Source organism: Protopterus annectens, chromosome 14.part0 (assembly GCF_019279795.1).
Source record: "Protopterus annectens isolate FY-2018-M chromosome 14.part0, PAN1.0, whole genome shotgun sequence".
NCBI classification, from domain to species: Eukaryota; Metazoa; Chordata; order Ceratodontiformes; family Protopteridae; genus Protopterus; species Protopterus annectens.
The window spans coordinates 595,503,335-595,517,307 of record NC_056748.1 but is presented as its reverse complement, the minus strand read 5'-3'; positions in this window follow the sequence as shown (position 1 = coordinate 595,517,307).

Sequence of the window (13,973 nt, the reverse complement as noted above, 5' to 3'; positions counted from 1 at the left end):
GTTTACTAAACAAAAACAAGACCTAGCAGGCCCACTTTGTGCTCTTTAATCATAGCCTGAGAACTGGCTATGTTCCTGCAGAATGAAGAATAGCAACAGTAATCCCAATTGCACAAAGGGGGAGCTATCAACTGACCCTGGGAACTGCAGACCCATAAGTCTAACCATCCTCATCTGCAAGACCATGGAAGGATCTATGATCCTTATCAACAAGGACATGGGCAACTTCCAAACATTGGAACCAACCCAATTTGGCTTTAAGGGTGGATCATTCTTATTATACCCAGTAGACCTCTTTGAGAATGTCACCAAAACCATGGATGAAGGTAAGACAAGTGCACACAGCCTATCATGATCTTGCCAAGGCTTTTGACACAATTTCCCACTCAGTCATTGGGAAGAAACTCTCCCAGGTAGGGATAAACCCTTGCATAACTAGATGGGTAGCCAACTGGCTCACCGACAGAACACACACACTCAAAATTGGTGAGTCCACCTCCACCAGTAGACCCATCACCAGTGGAGTATCACAGGGGTCTGTGCTGGGCCCCTTACTGTTTGGCATCTATTTATCAGAAGTCCAGGCCAAAATAGACACCCTTTGGCTCACCAAGTTTGCTGATAATTGCAAACTGGGAGCAATCAGAGTCCCCCAATGATGTCAATATATTACAAGAAGGCTAACACAAACAAATGATTATTGCCAAAGCCATAGTCTAAAACAAAATGCAAACAAATACATTACTCCCTTTGGCAAAAAGGAACTCCCTGCAAATAATATTGACAGCACTTCCTTGAGTTCCAACCTAGTGGTGCAAGACTTAGGAACACAGGTTGATAGCAATCTGAACTATGACCACCAAGTTTCCACAGTGATGAGGAAAGCCTTCTACATAGCGCATCTCATAAACAAAGGCATAGTATCCAAGTCAAGGGATGCTGCATCTCCACATTACTCTACCCTCATCACACCACTAATAGAGTATAATGTATCCTTTTACATGTACCTCATCAGATACTTGTGGCAGTTGGAGAAACATCAGCAATTTCTTACTAAGAAAATACACTCCCAACCATGATCTGTCACTTTAGTCTCTGTCTTATAGGCTGCTAAGAGGTGACTTGTGCCTGGCCTGTAAGGCAATCCGTAACCCTGCCCTAATGGAAATGCATGTCATCCAGTCCAAATGGCACAAGAGTCACTCGCTCTAGGGATCTCAACCATGCTTGTGACATTAACAGACATGTTGGAGAGAGAGAGGTCTCCCAGAAACTGCAGCTTGTCTTGAATAGACATCCTATTCACTTAAAACAGAGCTCCTTATTGACTATATTAAAATGCAGCCTAGATAATTGGATGGGAGACTGCAAATTCACCCCTGGGATGGGATCTGTGTCCCTCATGGTCAGAGGTAGTTGTATTGACCACAGACATGCTCTGTTCATAAATTTACTCTGCAAACTACCCAAAAAGAATAAATTGAAATACTTGGGATTAATATGGTTAGGACTGTAAAGGCTTCAGGGATGCTAGCCTAGTAACCTCCTGTGAACCTAAAATAAAGTTTTGGTTATTTAAATATCTGAAAAAAAGGTGTAGCAGCCCAAGTATGATATTTTTAAAGCATAGGTACATGAACGATTATTGATATAAGATGATGGAAAAACATTTTTTTAATCAAGCAATGTTTTGCCATTGATGCTTCTTGACAGGAAAATGAGGTTAGTGCAAATTGATAGCTTTTGTTTAATGATATCTGGATTTCTGCAATATTATTTTCAGATACCAGTAGGTCAGACTGCTTTTCCTAGCAGTAAAGCACCTCCTAAGATGAAGTTCAGTCTATATCCTCTTTAACACACTAAATATTTCCCTTGAATATGGTCTGTGTGTTAACTAGATGGAAGCAATAGGCCAAGAAAATTACCCAAGCATATTAATAATGCTACAAAGCAAATTATTACTGTGTACTTCATGAATTCTTTTCACCATGCCATGCTTCTGACAAATGGTTGAATGTAGACTGATATCTTGTATCCAAACTGTAGCTTGCATTTCCCATGCGTGTAAGGCAATTTTACCCAATGGTGATAGACTATAAGAGAAAAGCAACTTATACACAGAAGGCTTTATTTTTCTCTTTGCCTGAACACACATTGCACTTGAGCGGACATTAAATTCCTTTCTATCTGTACATCTTACATAACTACCATACTTTGCTTATATTGAACTTCTTTGGCCAGATAGTTGACTTGGTCATTCTGCATTAATATGATAGAGAGAATATTTGATTTTCAGTGCCTACTCTGAACTGTGATCAATTTCATTGCCCCCCCCCCCCGTTTCAGTGCTAAGTTCATATTTTAAACATCATTGTTGACATATTTTCTGTATGTTCAGCTGAGAACACTGCTTAAAACTATAACTTGTTTTTCTCAGGTTTCTTGGGATTTAGCTTTACCCCATTTTTATGCATTTTCTTCATTCAAATCTGGTTTGCAGCTTTGCATAAACGTAAGTTAAAAACTAACTGAATTTTAGTGAATTCACTCAGTTTGCCATGTAAAACATATTTAACATTAAAATAAATGTTTTCAGGGTACCTCTCGTCTCATTGTTTGAAATGCAGAATGATTTTCCTTACAGGTAAATCTGTACTTTAGTTTTTTTACCTTGTTTCATTAATATGCTAAAATAAGGAGTGATACTTTGCAATGATCTCTCGACCTTATGAACAAGAAGTGGTTGTATAACAAATTATCATTACTGCAACATTCTAAACCCATCTTAAATATTTTGCTCCCGTTCTGCAATTAATCCAGTTTCTGAACCTGTAGTTTCAAGTTTGTGAATAAACCATTTTGCAGAAAGAAATTCCTTGAGGCCATAGCCACACCAATTCTTAAACAACCAGTCTTGTTTTTTAAGTATGACAGTATTTAGCATTTGGTTTTCAAAATATGATAGAATAAGACACCAGTGTTGTGCATGTTCTTTTATTACAAGCAGCGCCAGCTTTTCAGATTGTGCAATTGGCTATATTAAGCCAGTCAAACAATGCTTATACTGCATCTAAACAAGCCTAAGATGCCAAATGCTTAAAAAAGCCCACTATATTTCAAAATACAGCTATGTACAGTTATGGAAATTGAAGAATGACTGTTTATTCCTTGAGCTGTAGTAAGAAATGCGTCTAATAAAGAACCAGAAGATGGATCAACAATGTCTAAGGAAAAATAACTTGTGTAACAAATCAGTAAACACTTTAAAGATTTCATACACTAAAAAAATAGGAGCCAAATATGGACAAGAATATCTTGATGAATCTGTAAGAAAGAAAAGAAAAAAAAAGTAAGATTTGGTACCAATGGTAAAGGTTGTAGTCTGAAAATCAACATATCTGTTTTTGATGGATGGATTCAGTAGGCAAGGTAGTAATGGTCTGTCTTTCATATAGAGGATGCAACTTTCTGAGACCTATAAAAAAGCTTCTGTAAGCCTGGTATTCATCTAGGGCAGCTATGTCCAGTGGTCATCAGACTTTAAATTGCATTATACTCCAACATGTAGTTAATAACAAAAACACTAGTAGTCATACATACTTGAAACAACATCTCACAGCAGCAATGAAATATTGACAAATATTTGACTACATTGAGGAAAATTTGTTAGAAACTGCCCTTGATAGAGAGTAACTGCAGGAAAGTGTTTTGTTGCATGTAACTTGCTGTGAGGGAAAGTTTAGTTTGCTTTCTTGTATTTTGCATTACTTTGCCTTTTTCGATTTTATATACTGTGATTTGTTTTCTTTACATTGTGTTTTACTTGTATTCTGCTTTGAATTGCATATTAAAACTTGGAAAGATCTCACAGCTGTGTCTTTTGAGTCACACATAGTTTTTCCCACACTCCTACCCTGTTGCTGTTGTGTTCTTAAACACAACTGTCTTTCTAGTTGCCTACCCCTTATGTTAATTTGACCACATAGCTTCTTCCCTCTCCCCTTCCATTGGCTGTTGTGAGTAAGCACAGAATTATCATTTTGTGAAATCACAAAAAATTTATTGGCTATCCCACTTTATTCCATAGACCCAGAAAACAAAAGTTTAAATCTTTCTCTCTTAAAATGAATGCCTCTCCATTTAGACAGCTGAAACTTTTAGTTGCCCCCCCCTTTTATATCTAACTGCTTCATACTGCAGTGTTTTATAATATTAACCCACTTTTTCATCTTACCTTTAGACATCTCCTGCAAGACTATCAGTTATTGGAGAGCCCACATTCTGCTTGTCAGTAGTCATATTGGGATCAGTGCTTCTGTTTCCTCCTGGTGAGAGAAGGAGCACAGGGACATTATTACTCGGAGACTGCCAATCGCCAGAAAGCCTAATAACCACTTCATAGGTGACAGCTTGGAATTTGTGCTTATATTCTGCTCCTGGTGAGAATGAGCAAAGTACATTGATTCCAGACTTTCTGGTTGGACAGTGAGTATCTGTGCTTAATTTTCCTAATTGGTCTAGTTGCTATTCAAGACGTTTACCAGAAAAGGGCTACAACTAGCCCACAGATCCTTGCATCATCTGGGACAAGACTGTGCATCACCAAACAGGCTGTGGCTTGCTTCTCATCTTGGAATTTGTGCTAATGGTATGCTTCTGGTGAGAGAAGAAGCAATGGAGCATAGCATCCCAGCAAAGTGAAGTTGTGGTGAGACTAGTAGTAGCCAGGTGGTAACCATTAATGCAACTCCCCTTTTTCCATCATTCTTGACAAGTAATTTGTTTTCAGTAAGTACTGCTTGACTTGGTTCAAATATCTGCCTAAATACTTCATCCTTAAATTTTAAGGGTGTACGTATTAGTTTCCCCTCAAGTGCTTGGCCGTGCCCTGTACAGACTCAAACATCTTGAGTGACATTTTTCCTGAAAAAACACAATTGAAATTTCTCCAGTACCTAGCTGCAGACAGGACAACTAGTTTGCAGTGATGAGCACTGTCCCCAGAGTTGTAAACCCAAATACCCTTGATGTTGCTTTATATTCTCACTCCAGCTATCCATTGAATAAATAATGGTCTGTTGCCATGGATATGAACTTTCCCACTGTCTCCATTACCAGCTTGCTGGATATGTGCATCCTGAAGCAATGTAGAAATTGCCTCATGTTTGCTGACAACCAGTTAATTCTCAGATACAGTATGTGAGAGAAGTATTTGCACAGCTACTTGAGGCAAAGCTCTCACAAAGTATTCCTGATGTCAATAAAGTTGTCAGTAGTACACATGCCACACCCATCACATGCAACTCAAAGCAGACATTTATACCCATGTATGCTGAGGTACTTAAATGTACCCTTCCTAAACCATAAAACCCTCCTAGAAGAAGTACACACAAAAAATACCCTCAGCAGCCACAAGTGCACTCTTTCAAAACACCCTCACATCTCATGGACTTACTACCTCTAAGCCCATAAGGTAAGCCACCACCATAAACCAATATTATGTTCATTGGAGATTCCATCATGACACATTGATGTCCCTCTCACCAGGCAGAGTAAGGAGAAAGTCATGGTGAGTTGCTTACCAGGGGCACAGATCCACCATATTATGCATGCACTCAGGTCATTGGACCACAAGTATCATTATGACTCGTAGTCCATGTTGGGAGTAAATAACCTGAGACTTGTCTCCCTAGACTATATGAAGAGAGCATTATACAGATGTTATAGTGCTCTCAGAATGTGTGTCAGGCTGGAAAAAGCAGCATTTTATCTCCGAGGAAGATACCACAATATGAACAAAATATGACTGACTTTAATAATTTGCTTAGTTTCTGGTGTCATTCTAAGGGAGTGCAGTATTTGTCCACTTGGAAGGAGATGGTCAACAGGCCATGCTGCTTTTCCAAGGGTGGTCTGTACCTCTCCCCTCTATGCTTTTGAATATTAGCTAAACCATTGCCTTCCCCCATAGTGCCTTTTTTAGGCAATGCCAAACTGAAAGTACTTCCAATGTTGCAAATCAAAAGAGAGAAAATCTAAAGGTATTACTACTCAAAGATAGGACTCTAAACAAAAAACTCCACTCCCTAAAGCTCTCTTCACCCTAGAGAATGTTGATATCTGTACAGTCACTGAGACATGTTTTAAAGCTGTGGAGAGCACACCAACATTGCAAGGTTATAATGCATTTCACACATAAGTTCCCGTCTGTGTAGTTGCTGGTCTAAAGGTGGTAGTGTCTCTGTTTACATTAAAAAAAAATATACCTCAAGGCTGTTTAAACAGGACAATGCAGTTGAGCTGCTCCATGTTCAAATCACCATAGGCAGAATCCTATATCACTTCCTTGCCAGCATAAGTCCCTCTCTATGACTCAGGAAACCTATAACATGTATTTAAATTTATTAGAAACACTAACTATCCAACCCAATACCATATTTATGGGTGATTTTATTTACCCCACTATTAACTGGGAATCCTACATGACACCAAACGTACAAGAACAGAGATTCCTGGGGTTTGTAAACACATACTTTCCTGAACCAGATAGTCAGTATACCAACAAGGGTGCAGCCATACTGGATCTGGTCCTCACTAATATGGGAGAGTGCTGCACAACCCCCTACTGTAATGTCTTACCTGGTAAGGTCAGATCACAAAATGCTCTCCTTTGAAGTAAAAATAAAACCTGCACCCCCCCAGCTAAATCTGGAATATTCAGGAACTAGTCTAAGGCCAACCTCTTGCGATTATGTGATAACCTGGCAAAAATTCAAGCCCCCATAAACCCTGAGAACATGGTTGCCTATGCAGAAATGTTCAGAAACCCTGTACAAGAATGTTAATAGCTGCATAGACGCAGCTTGTACCCATCAGGAAGAATTACAGAAGTAACTAAAAAAAAAAACAAGCTACACTAGTTAAGTCACAAAATCAATAGGCCATATAACATAAGGAAGAAAATCATGGCAAATAGGAGGTGCAGGACCCAACAGGATAAAAGCACTCTCATCAAAATAAACAAACCTCTTGATGGACAAATAGTCTATCAAATCCAAATGTGAGATGAGTTTGACCTCCCAGGCCCAACAGCTACAAAGCATTTTTCAGCTATGTTCCCAACCTCAAAGGCAATCCACAATTGTGTGCAGAACTCATTGTAAATAGAGCCACCTATACTGAGCCAGAAGATGTAGCAAACCAGTTGGCCAATTAAATTCAGCTCCAACTTTACCCTGGTCATCCCCACTACCTTCCCTCAAGAAATGCCATCAAATATACCTCCCCCTTCTATCACAAGGAAATTAGTCCTTAATGCTCTCTCTCTCTAATGCCAGAAACTCAGCATCAGTGGGCCCAGACAGTATCCCTGGATGCCTTCTAAATAGCATGAAATATGACCTATCAAGGCCTCTGGAATTGCTATTTAACTGTAGCACTCAAACGGGCTTCATGCCGCTTGAATGGACAACAGCAGCAGTCATCCCTCTACACAAAGTTGGGCCAATTACAGACTCAGAAGTCTCACTAGGCTTGTATGTAAAGCCATGGAAAGAATTATCATGGAACTGATCAATAGTGATAAAGTAAACCTCCAGACACTGGACCCAACCCAGTTTGGTTTCATCAAGTGCAGATCATGTCTACTCAACCTGTTGGACGACTTTGAGAAGGTAACCAAAGCAATGGATAAGGGCAAAATGGTTCACACTGCCTACCTCAACCTGACCAAGGCATTTGATACAATAACCCACTGGGGCATTGCTGACAAACTCATAAGGTTAGGTAGAAACTCTTATATCACCTGGTGGATAGCCAACTGGCTCCTAGGACCCAGAAAGTTAGAACTGGGGTGTCCAGCTCTACAGAGAGGCCAATCATAAGTGGAGTCTATCAAGGATCAGTCCTTAGACCGCTCCTTTTTGGCATTTACTTCTCTGAAGTCAAGACCAATGTCAGTGGTCTTTGGCTGACTAAATTTGCTGATTTCAAATGAGGAGCAGTCATTGAATCCCACACAGACACAAATGTTCTCCAGGAGGGGGTGATGGACAACTGGTATCAAAGCCATAGACTAAAACTAAATGCTGAGAAATGCATAATACGTCATCCACCCCTGGTAAATATCATATTGCCAACACACATCTTCGTTGACCCAGTAGTCAGAGACTTAGGAACACACACAGTAATCTAGCCTTTGACCATCACATGTCTACTGTAGTGAGGAAATCCTTTTATGTTGCACAACTTCTAAACAAAGGTATGGCATCTAGGTCCAAAGAGGTCATTGTTCTGCTGTATTCGGCATTCATCAAATCAGTAATTGAGTACAACGCCCCTTTGTATGTGCCTAACCAGGCATATCCAAAAATTGGAATATCCACTGTAGTTTCTCACTAAAAGAATACAGAGCTTAAATAAAATATCCTATACAGACCGCCTCAAGGCTCTATCCCTGTATTCTGTCCCCTACAGGCTTCTGAGGGGAGATCTGTGTCTGACATGCAGGGCATTGTCAGACTCCACTCCGATGGACCTCCTGCATATCCACAAAACAAACCTTACCCACACTAATTACTGGTGCCAGAAGCATGGCCTCAAACTGAATTGCAAAAAATGCATCATTATCCCCTTTGGGGAAAATGTCATCCCCACTAATGATCACATTAATGTACTAATCAAGCAATTAGTCATGAGGGACTTGGGCACCCAGGCTGATAGCAGCCTGACATTTGACCAACATGTTGTCTACGTTGTATGGAAGGCTTTCTACATGGCACACTTCATAAATAAGGATATGTCATCCAGGAACAAGGAGGCATAACATCCCTGTAATCATCCCTTATCAGACCCATTATCGAGTACAATGCCCCCTTTTGGCATGTACCTTGCCAAGCACATGCAGCAGCTGGAGAGACCACAGAGGTTCCTGACCAGGAAAATCCAGGCTCTCAAACACCTACCCTATACAGATAGGCTAAAAGCCCTTTCCCTCTATTCAGTCTCATACAGACTGCTCAGAGGTGACCTGTGTCTGGCATACAATGCCATCTCAAACTCAGCCTTGATGGAGTTGGTCCATATCAATAAGTCAAACTCCACTCATGCAACCCGTGTGCCAGGCCTTAACCTGGTCTGTGACATTAATACAACTTGTTAGCGGGATAGATTTGTGCCCCAAAGACTCCCCCATCTGTGGAATAGAGTCCCTCTCCATGTCAAGCAGAGTACCTCTCTAGCCCTCTTTAAGAGGGACCTGGAGGACTGGATGGGAAACAGAAAATACACCCCTGGGATCCCACCTGTGTCCCTGCTGGACAAGGGAAACAGGTGCTGACTTTGAAGGAAAATGGGCAAATTTTTTGTTTAGGCTTATAAGGACCTCTGGGCCAATTGTGTAGTATCATCCTGTGAACCTTTGAACCTCAGAATTATCTGTTCTAAGGACCTGATGGAGAGATTGGTATGTATCTCAGAGACTACCCAGTCTCTGGAACAGGCTCCCCATCCATGTGAAGCAGAGTTCTTTCCTAACCCAATTCAAGTGCAATGTGGACAACTGGATGAGGAGCAGGAAATTCATCCTTGGTTTGGTACCTATGTCTCTAATGGACATGGACAACCAGTAAGTGGTTAATCTCCCATGCCCTAGATTGTAAATATTTTATCTCCCAAGCTCTTGCTTATACTTATCAAGGGTATCCGAACTTGTCAGAGATTTGGGATGCATGGCTAGGGTCAAAAAGCTCATTGTGGTCGTTAGCCTAGTAAATGCTTACGGACCTATAATAAACAAATTGTGTCCATCGACTAATAATATTACTTGTGCTATGCTCCTTCTGGTGTCATTTGTAGTTTTTTGTTGACATTGGCCCATGCACAGCCTCCTGCAAATTCATTGATGGCCAGTAGCAAAACTAAATACTTCCATAACCATATAAACATTTTTTGCATTCACTGAGGGGATGGGGAGGTGGAGGGACGAGATCTCCCTTTAAGGTTACACCTGTACTGCACTGCATAATTTCTTGCTACTACTGTTTATATTTTAGTGGGAAGGCAACATAATCCGAATTCATTTTCAAAATGCTTGATTATTTTCCTCCACCAGGGCTTCTTAGATTTAGTATGATATGATAGTGAGAATTTGCCCTTCAATTGGCATCAATAGATGTCTTGCATTTTTGAGCTGAATTGCATTATCTATGCAGAATTGCATGTAATATTCCAAAAAATTTCATTATACTGTGTCAGTCGGACTATGTTAAAGAGGAATTGGAATGGTGTTCCCCGTTTTCTGGCATTGCATGGTGAAATTACTGTAGACTCTACTCTCCAAATAATCATATCTTTGAGATATACAAAGTCAAAATAAGCTTAGTGTAGATTTAGTCGATACCAAGTACATGCCAGTGTGTGAAGAATGGTACAATAAATTATGATATCATTATTTGACTTGGTTGATCACATACATGAGGTTTATGCATGTAAAATATGCATATATGAGGTAGTGTGGATGCTGTTTTTATATCCATGTTTGAAATGTGGGGAAATATATTAGTATGGGCAATAGTTTTCTCTTGATCTCTGATGTATCAAGTACCCTCTTTCCAAAATATTATCCTATCTTTGTGGCAAATATGTTTAAATGGTTGACAATGGCCTGAGTTTAACTAGCAGCTGAGCAGATAGAAAACTCAGGCAGGGTTGTGTAGGAGTGAGTGGCAAATGAAATTTCACCTTCCTTGGAGGGGCCAGAGTGGCAGTTCAGTCGGCTGCTTTGCTACAGTTTAGGTGGTAGCTTGCAGTAGTTAAAGCTGCAGCTATTAACTAGGGATGTGGATTTAGCTTACCTGGCTTATGATGGTAACGCTCATGCTAGTTGGAGCACTTAAATATATGGAAGGTCTAAAAGACTGCTGTAGTAACACTGGTAGTCATGTCATCTACTGTGAGCAGCGCAATGACATAAAATTTAAAGTGCCACGATTGCTTGCATTGTGCGATGTAAGCAAGAACACAAGGCACTACTATGGCTGCCTGATGATGGCCTTTGTCTTTGGCCTCTATGCTAATAGAGTCCTCCAGTCCTCTAGGGAAATGAATGTACTCAAGGCAAGTAGATGGGAAGCTATCAGGCAATGGGGGTTGGAGTACATGAACAAATGTATTACCATTTTGAGGGACTGAGAGCAGCATCCACATATGTCGTTGTGTGAAGAAGTTGATTACCCTATATTATACCATGACCCCCTATTAATATTCCAAAGCATGCACACTGATTGGCCAGCATGCACATTGTAAATCGACTTATACTAATGGAAAAATGTCCGGTCGCCCAGACTTTTTCCATTAGTATAAGTCTTTTTTTAAAACACTGTCTCGCTATGTTAAAAGATTTTAACATAGCGACACAGGTTTAAAAAAAGCAACGGAGATCTCTGTTGCTTTTTTTAAGCTGTCTTGCTATGTTAAACTCCTTTAACATAGCGACACAGTGTGTATAAAGCAACGGAGATCTTGCTTTCTCCGTTGCTTTTTTTTTAAACCTGTCTCGCTATGTTAAATGGGTTTAACATGGCGTGCTTTAAAATAAGCAACGGACATCTCCGTTGCTTATTTTAAAGCTATCTCGCTATGTTAAACCCATTTAACATAGCAAAACAGTAAAAAAGCAACGGAGATCTTACTTTCTCCGTTGCTTTTGGCCACAGCTCTGATGTACTGTGTAGGCATGCCCAGTACATCAGAACTGCCGGATGCCAGACAGCCGCGAAGGGCAGCAAAGAGGCATAATACAATGCCATTATTTAAGAAAAGTAATTGTTTCTTTTCTTAAATAATGTCATAGTATAATAGCAATAACCCACTTCTGGGTGTGGGTAATGTGGGATTTAACCACGGTTGTCTTTGGTCCCTTGGGCTTCGCCCTCGGGACCAAACCACGCCAACCATGGTTAAATCCCGCATTACCCACACCCAGGCATGGGTTATTGCTATATCAAAACCCACCTTCTAACTCTGTGCATCATCTCTGCACTCACATTATTTGCCCTCCTACTCCTCCTCAACCTCCAAATTTTAATAGTTTATTTCCAACAATTTCTCATCCCCTGTTATAATTCACTGTTAATGACCCTTAGACTGTTGTGTTGCTAGATTTTTACTACTATTATTGTGGAATGTAAGATTTCCATTGTAATTCACTGTTAATGACTCTTAGGCTGTACAGTTGCTAGATTTTATTATTATTGTAAAATGTAGAATTGTTTTTACTGCAGAATGCTGCATAAAGCTGAATGACTTCTTCGCTTTGTATGTGTATATGCTATGTTTGTCATTGCTACTGGAACTTTTCTCCCCTGGCCTCCACTGAAAATGGACTCTTTTTAGGCCCAGTGGACTTCCCCAGTCATTAAACTGAAATAAATAAATCTGCAGTAGTCCAGATCCATGGCTGGTTCATCTGGCATCTGGAGTTGCTCCCTCAAATTATCATGCACTAAGTTGAAGAGCAAACAAAGTCCCTTTTCCGTGGAAGAGGGGTGCCACATCACATCTGTCATCCCCTTATGCCTACCAATGTGTGTTGTTAGTTTCTGGTGTGGACCAAGTGGAATTTAAGCAGGAACATGCTCTGGATTTTTTTGGGCTATATGTACAACATTGGGGGGGGGGGGTGAGTGAGTGTGTGGGAGAGAATGAGAGTAGAGAAATCACATACATGTATGCATGCCTTACTTCAACATCTCATGCTTACTGATTCTTGGTGGTCAGAATGGGCATAAACACCTCCACCCCACATTACCAATACTGAGCTCTGCCCTTCGGTCTCTCTACAGCCCACAGAGTGCTCACAAAATGCATGGCAGTGGTTATCGCTCACTTGCGACTTCAAGGATTCCAGGCATTTCCATATCTAGACGACTGGCTCCTCACCCCCTCCCATCTTCCGATAGCCACTGTGAGCACGGACACCTCCCTGATTGGGGGGGGGGCTATGTCAGAGAAACTCAGTCCAAGGCACCTGGTCCGAGACAGAGGCCCTTTTGCATATCAATGTCCTGGAAGTGATGGCGGTGCTTCCAGCTTTGCAAGCATTTCATTCCATCCTTCCGTCAGGGACTATTGTAATCCAATCAGACAACATGTCAGTGGTCTGGTACATCAACAAACAAGGGGGCACCAGATCTTACCCGTTATGCCAAGAGGCCTTGAGAATATGGCAATGGGCGATAGCTTGCAATCGCTTTCTAATTGCAATGCACATTCCCAGGAGCTCCAATATGATAGCAGACAAATTGAGCAGGTGCATTCTACAACCTCACGAGTGGTCCCTCAATCCTATAATAGAGGCAAAAATCTTCAAATGTCAAGGCCAGCCTTGCTGCGACCTATTTGCCTCCCCAATCAACTACAAGTGCCACAACTATTTTTCCCTAATTCCCCCTCTGGGACAGTCACCGAGAGATGGTCTAGTCCATGCTTGGCCTTCGGGTCTACTTTATGCTTATCCTTCTCTTCCCCTCATCTTATGCTTATCCTCCTCTTCCTCTAATCTCCCAATTTCTGAAGAAAGCATGACATTTGAAGAGCAAAGTGATCCTCATTGCTACATATTGGCCTCGACAAGTCTAGTTTCCCTTCCTCTGGCCTCACCTGCTAGATAAACTGTGAATCCTCAATCTATCCTCAACGTCGATCTCTCATCTGCAGGGTCTGATTCACCCCAATCTATCAACCCTGAAACTGACAGCTCGGTTTCTCCACTTCCAGTGATTGCCAGGCATGAAAAATCTCTCATCCCCTGTGTGCAATATTCTTACTGCATCTCCTAAATTGTCCACCACAATCATTTATCTTACCAAATGGAAAAAGTTCTCTCTATGGGCAGCAAGTAAACAATCAGACCCCTTGTCAGCCCCAGTTTCAGTGGTACTGGATTACTTATCACATCTTTTCCACTCCGG